Genomic DNA, 5390 nt, shown 5'->3' with positions numbered 1-5390 from the left:
CTGTTTTCTTCTGGCGCGACTGGCACATACACGCACGCAGGCTCGCCGCACTGTGGAAGAAAGATGGGCCAACGCAGTTTCGTAGAGATTGCCGGTCAGGCAACTCTTTTCGAGAAAGGAAAAGAAGTAGACTTGATTCTTCTCTCTTTCATTTCTAGAATGCTGCTCAGACTGTGCAAGGGGCCAGCGTATATCCTGAACTCAGCATTGTTTTTTAGGTGTCACATTTTTGTTCCCGCATTTTTTGTTTGCCTTGGCTATTTAATACCACGCGCCCTATTGTATTTTTTTTTGACAGCATTGGACAATGATAAATTCCGCATCGCGAGGCTTCGAGGCGGTTTCCTAGCCGCGAGGCGCTGCACAGGGCCACTAAAGGCAAAAAAAAAATAATTCACGTAGTAAGTAACTTTATTTTGTAGAAGTAATACAGTTAATTCCTGCGGGAGGCGTAAGGTTTAAGGCTCGGAAGCCTGACGAGGCCTTAGTCCCCATACACTTGTTTACAGCCTGCACCAGCAGAATCACATTTTCTTCACATAAAACACTTACGCGGTTACAATAGCATAAAAATATTTCCGCACTTTAAAATACAACACAAGGAGTGCAGCAATTAATCAATACAATACAGCAATACAACACAATTACACTTTGGATATTTTGTTAAAAAAGAGGGTACAAATACATCAATGTACAACCGAAACTAACACTTGATAGAATCCAAGCCAAAAACTAAAAAGACGTTACTGAAAGTTTCTAATAATCCCATCTGGCAGAATTGAGCCTGATCTTATAATGTGTAGCGCAAAAATTAGAATCTGAATTACAGACGGCATGATAGCTATCTACAGTGGTTTATAGCGATACTTGTAGTTTGTTCATGGCTCTAAAAATATATTTGAGGTGAACAAGAATTCTTCGTATGTCCGTTTAAAAGCTCTGATTGGCTGGCTGAAGTCAACATCAGATTCGTGTAGGTTAAGTAGTTTGGCTACTTGGTAGTAAATGCCCTGTTTGCCATAGTTCGAAATTTTTTAATCTGATCCTTTTTTCCAAGTTCCGAGTTCCAAATTTTTTGACTGATCCTTTCTTTACAAGTTCTGCTTCGGTACGTACGCCCGCGTAAGATGCCTGTTTGTTTTCTTTTTCAACTGAATTTCGCGCAGATAATGAGGTACTACATGTCCAACTTTGTTGGACAAAATTTTTGAATTTTTGAAAACGGCAAGTTACTGTTATGGAAATACTGAAGGTAATAGCCCATCCTTCCTATGTGCACCACAATCTTTCTTTAAAACTTATTCCATCGCTGGCGCGGAGCAGTTAAGACGGCCACTGTAGAAAACCAATGGGGAATACTTACGCTTTTGACGTTAGCAAAAACGTTAATATAAAAAAATGCAAGCCTGTCGAAGGGAGATCTGAGGATATTCATTGTTATAGTGAAATCTTACAATATATTAAAGAACTGCGTTCATAATCTCTTTCCGCTTCAAAAAAACTAAGAAAAACGCCTTCTGTGATAGCCAATGTAACATCGACCTCGGAAATCAAGTCGTGACAGTCTATCAATGCCATATACACAAGCGCAGCGCTGAGATGTTTGGCAAACCCACGCCCTACAAATTGACATCTCTGCTTCGATTGTTGAATGTGTAGTTAATTGTACAGGTAGATTTCCTTATAAAACACACTTTGGCTCGAAACACTGGCGATGCACACATATTAGAATGTAACGTTTTTGCAAACGGCAACTAGGCAACGGGGTTCGCTACTCAGCCGTGCAGTGGAGCTTTATACGGCACCACTAAAGACCAAAAGGTCTTGAAAGGTGAGCACAAGGGTTTTCCTTAGCTTACACGAGCTTAAGGGGTGTCATAAGTGTTCCGCTACACGACTAAGAAACAGACCACATTGCTTGGGTACTTCTGGCGATTACGGTATTTAAAATACGCTGAGCGGTGGGCTGTGTAAAAAAAAAAAACAGAGTCAAAAGGCGCCCCGAAGTCATGTTCTTCTAGCCACAACTCTTCACATGCCAGGGACGTTGAGAATGACACACTGCAATCCCGCTGCCGTACGGCTCACGCCAGGCATCACACGGTCACATGGTGGGTAAGAGCGTCTATGCACAAAAACCCCATCGGCTGCTGCAGCGAAGGCGACCGAAAGGAAATAAAAAGAGGTAACAGAGTTGACGGCCTCGTCATTCGCGCACCCGTCGCCTACAGGGAAGTTCAATACGTGGACGCTGGACAGGAGTTCAGAAAGTGCGCCGGAAAAAACGTGACGTGCTTCCGGTATATCTGGAACACAGTTATAGAGCAGGTGCCGCGGAAAGCCTGTATATGGCTCTTCCATGGCATCTGGCCTTTCTCCGTCTGTGACGCACCAATTTTGCTGTCCTGAGCATCGTTTCGAGATGTTCGAACATATCGCTGACAACCCAAGGATATTTTTTAATCGCTAAAACGCACCCGTATCGTTTTATTTTTGCAGCGCGGGTTGTTAGTGGGACGTTAGGCGTAACCCAATCGTCCTCCAGGAAAAAAAATTGGCAATGGTTCAGCTCGGCGATGCCAGGATATACGTAGCGAGAGGTACGTTTCCCTGGCTGAGCTTGTTGTGGTCATTGTATATTTAGCAATGAGAGACATTGGGCTCCAACTCGGCGGCTATGCGCCGTCTATTACGCTCACAGTCTGGCGTCTCCGTTTGGCAAGCCGTTCCTCTCTCTGTTCGGGCGTCTCCGCTGCTCTCTTCGCCTTCTTACGCTCCTTCTCTCTTTGTTGAATAGCCAAGTGCCAGGCGACAACCTCAGGATCGGAAGAGTTAATGTTTTCTTGTCTATACCGCCGTTTAGCAGCGGTTGGACTCTCCTTCTCTGCGTGCATGTAAAACGTTGTGATACAGACGCCCACTACATCACCTTTTATACGCAATGCAGTGCGCATCGACGCGCGGTTCGGGTGAAAGAGCGGCGTGCGCCGAGGCGGCGACCAAGCGCGCGGCCCGCCTCTCGGGCCTCTCTGGTTACCATGGTATCGGCGCATCCGCACAACTGCTCATCCGCAAGACTCACGACTCACGACTTCACCGCCCTCTGATTCCTTGACGGGTGCAGTTAAAGTTATTTCTTCAATATTCCTTTACAGCGCGGTTCGTGTGTCCTCCGAGTCATGTCAGACTTACTACGCAATTTCTTTTCCTCAAAAACGAATTTTCAATTTTGCGTGTCGCACCCTGAATAGGCAGCACGCCCACCCTGCCAGACCAGCAGGCAGCACTTAATGTTTGATCGCGAGAGATTGGTCCCGCAATGAACGCTGCGGCCATTGCTGGTGTGCCGAGTGTGTACCACAACTTTGTCAGCGCTAATGCATGGAGCACACACCTCTCTCTCAATACCCGGCTTCGTACCACGCGTATAGATAGATAGGTCGGGTGTGGGCAACATTGAGCTTGTCTGTAGCGGCTAGCAAACGGAAACATGCCGTGACCGGGTTACACGACCACGGCAGCCACGTTGATGGAAGCAAAACGCTGAAGGTGCCCTTGTGCTGTGCAATGTCAGTGCACGTAAGTATTCCCAGCTGGTCGAACTTATTCCCGAGCCCTCCACTCAGACACCTCTTTCTTCTTGTGTTCTCTCACTCTCTCGTTTCTTCATTCCCTTACGGCGCGGTTCTTGTGTTCACCGAGATATGTGATACAGTTATTCGGCCATTTCCTTTCTATATAATGAAAATAATAATACTCGTTTTTTTGAGGAAAGGAAATGACGCAGTATCTGTTTCACATATCGGCGGACACTTGATCTGTGCGGTAAGAGAGGGGATAAAGGAGGGAGTGATAATAATAATAATAATTGGTTTTTGGTGGAAAGGAAATGGCGCAGTATCTGTCTCATATATCGTTGGACACCTGAACCGCGCCGTAAGGGAAGGAATAAAGGAGGGAGTGAAAGAAGAAAGAGAGAAATAGGTGCCGTAGTGGAAGGCTCCGGAATAATTTCGACCACCTGGGGATCTTTAACGTGCACTGACATCGCACAGCACACGGGCGCCTTAGCGTTTTTTTTCCATAAAAACGCAGCCGCCGCGGTCGGGTTCGAACCCGGGAACTCCGGATCAGTAGTCTAGCGCCCTAACCACTGAGCCACCGCGGCGGGTCTGAAATAAAGGAAAAGAAGAGGTGCCGTAGTGGAGGTCTCCGGAATAATTTCGACCACCTGGGGATCTTTAATATGCACTGACATAACATCGCATAGCACACGGGCGCTTTAGCGTTTCGCCTCCATCGAAACGCACCCGGCGTTGATTTTGTGCCTACACAAGCCAGTGTAGAGGCAGCTTCCTCGGCAGTCTCTTGGTACCTTGAAAGCTGTACCTGAGTGACCAATAAGTTTCTTTCAATGAACTTTAAATTTAGGGCAGTGGTCGGTTTTATTAACAAATTGATGCAGCACATTAAAAGAATGCTACATGTCAAAGAGAGAACAGTTTATTTTTATAACCTGTGAATATTAATTCTTGATTTGCTGATGAACGGAAGCAACTTTTGTGCGCTGGTGACGGCAGCATGCTTTGCGAAACTGCTTGGGGAGTGGATTATTTCTCAGTCGTTGATATTTTTCTGGCGCTGATTATGAGAGCACAATTTACTAAGCTGGTCAGGAAGTGTATGATTTAGCAATCAATTTCTTTCAAAAAAGAAAAGAAGTGAGAAGGCGGACCTCTGTAAAAAGATGATTACAGAATACGCCCAGCCTTCCTCATGCTTAACAACACATTATGCACGACGCACGAACACCTCCACTCTGCTATCCCGATCAGATCACAAAGATAAAAAGGCTATGCCGCATATCTAAACTGTCTGTTTAGAACAGTTCAAAAACACCGCACTCGCACTCTCACCACTGGCAGTCCACCGTTGCGCAATATCATTTCATGTTTTTGCTATTTACTCCTAAAATAGAGGGCACACAAAAAAAACATTTTTTTCAACTTACAATAGACTTGCAGCTACAGCAGCTGTCACCCAGGCGAAGGACAATCAGAAAAAATTCTCATCGACATGGACTACACCTCTGCCAAAGACTACAGAATCGAAATTATGGCGCTCCTAACTTCGACGCAGAAGCCGAATTCCTCGAGTTAATTAACCATCTTCTACATGCATTGATTCCCAGGATGGCCTCTCCTGCAATGACGGCGGCGTTGCTTTTCTGCCGCTCTTTTGAAGTGCATTTGTTTTCTGTGCACGTGTACTGCCTTCGCTGTTGCAGAGTGATAGCGTTTGTTTGTTTGTCTGATGATAGTGAATTTTCATGGTGCAATGGCGTCTGGAGCCAAAGAGCGCCATTGTTCAAGATATTTTCGTTTCATCAA

The 5390-nt window shown here is 45.6% G+C and overlaps 1 protein-coding gene across 1 annotated transcript in view; it reads right to left on the bottom strand.

Moving 5' to 3' along the window:
- LOC144114924 (QRFP-like peptide receptor) overlaps positions 1-5390 on the bottom strand; it is a 587744-nt gene that overhangs the window by 84405 nt on the left and 497949 nt on the right. The window lies entirely within an intron of this gene.

This window comes from Amblyomma americanum, chromosome 1 (assembly GCF_052857255.1).
Source record: "Amblyomma americanum isolate KBUSLIRL-KWMA chromosome 1, ASM5285725v1, whole genome shotgun sequence".
Classification (NCBI taxonomy): domain Eukaryota; kingdom Metazoa; phylum Arthropoda; class Arachnida; order Ixodida; family Ixodidae; genus Amblyomma; species Amblyomma americanum.
The sequence above is the reverse complement of the archived record's forward strand: the minus strand, read 5'-3'. Positions and strand labels throughout refer to the sequence as shown.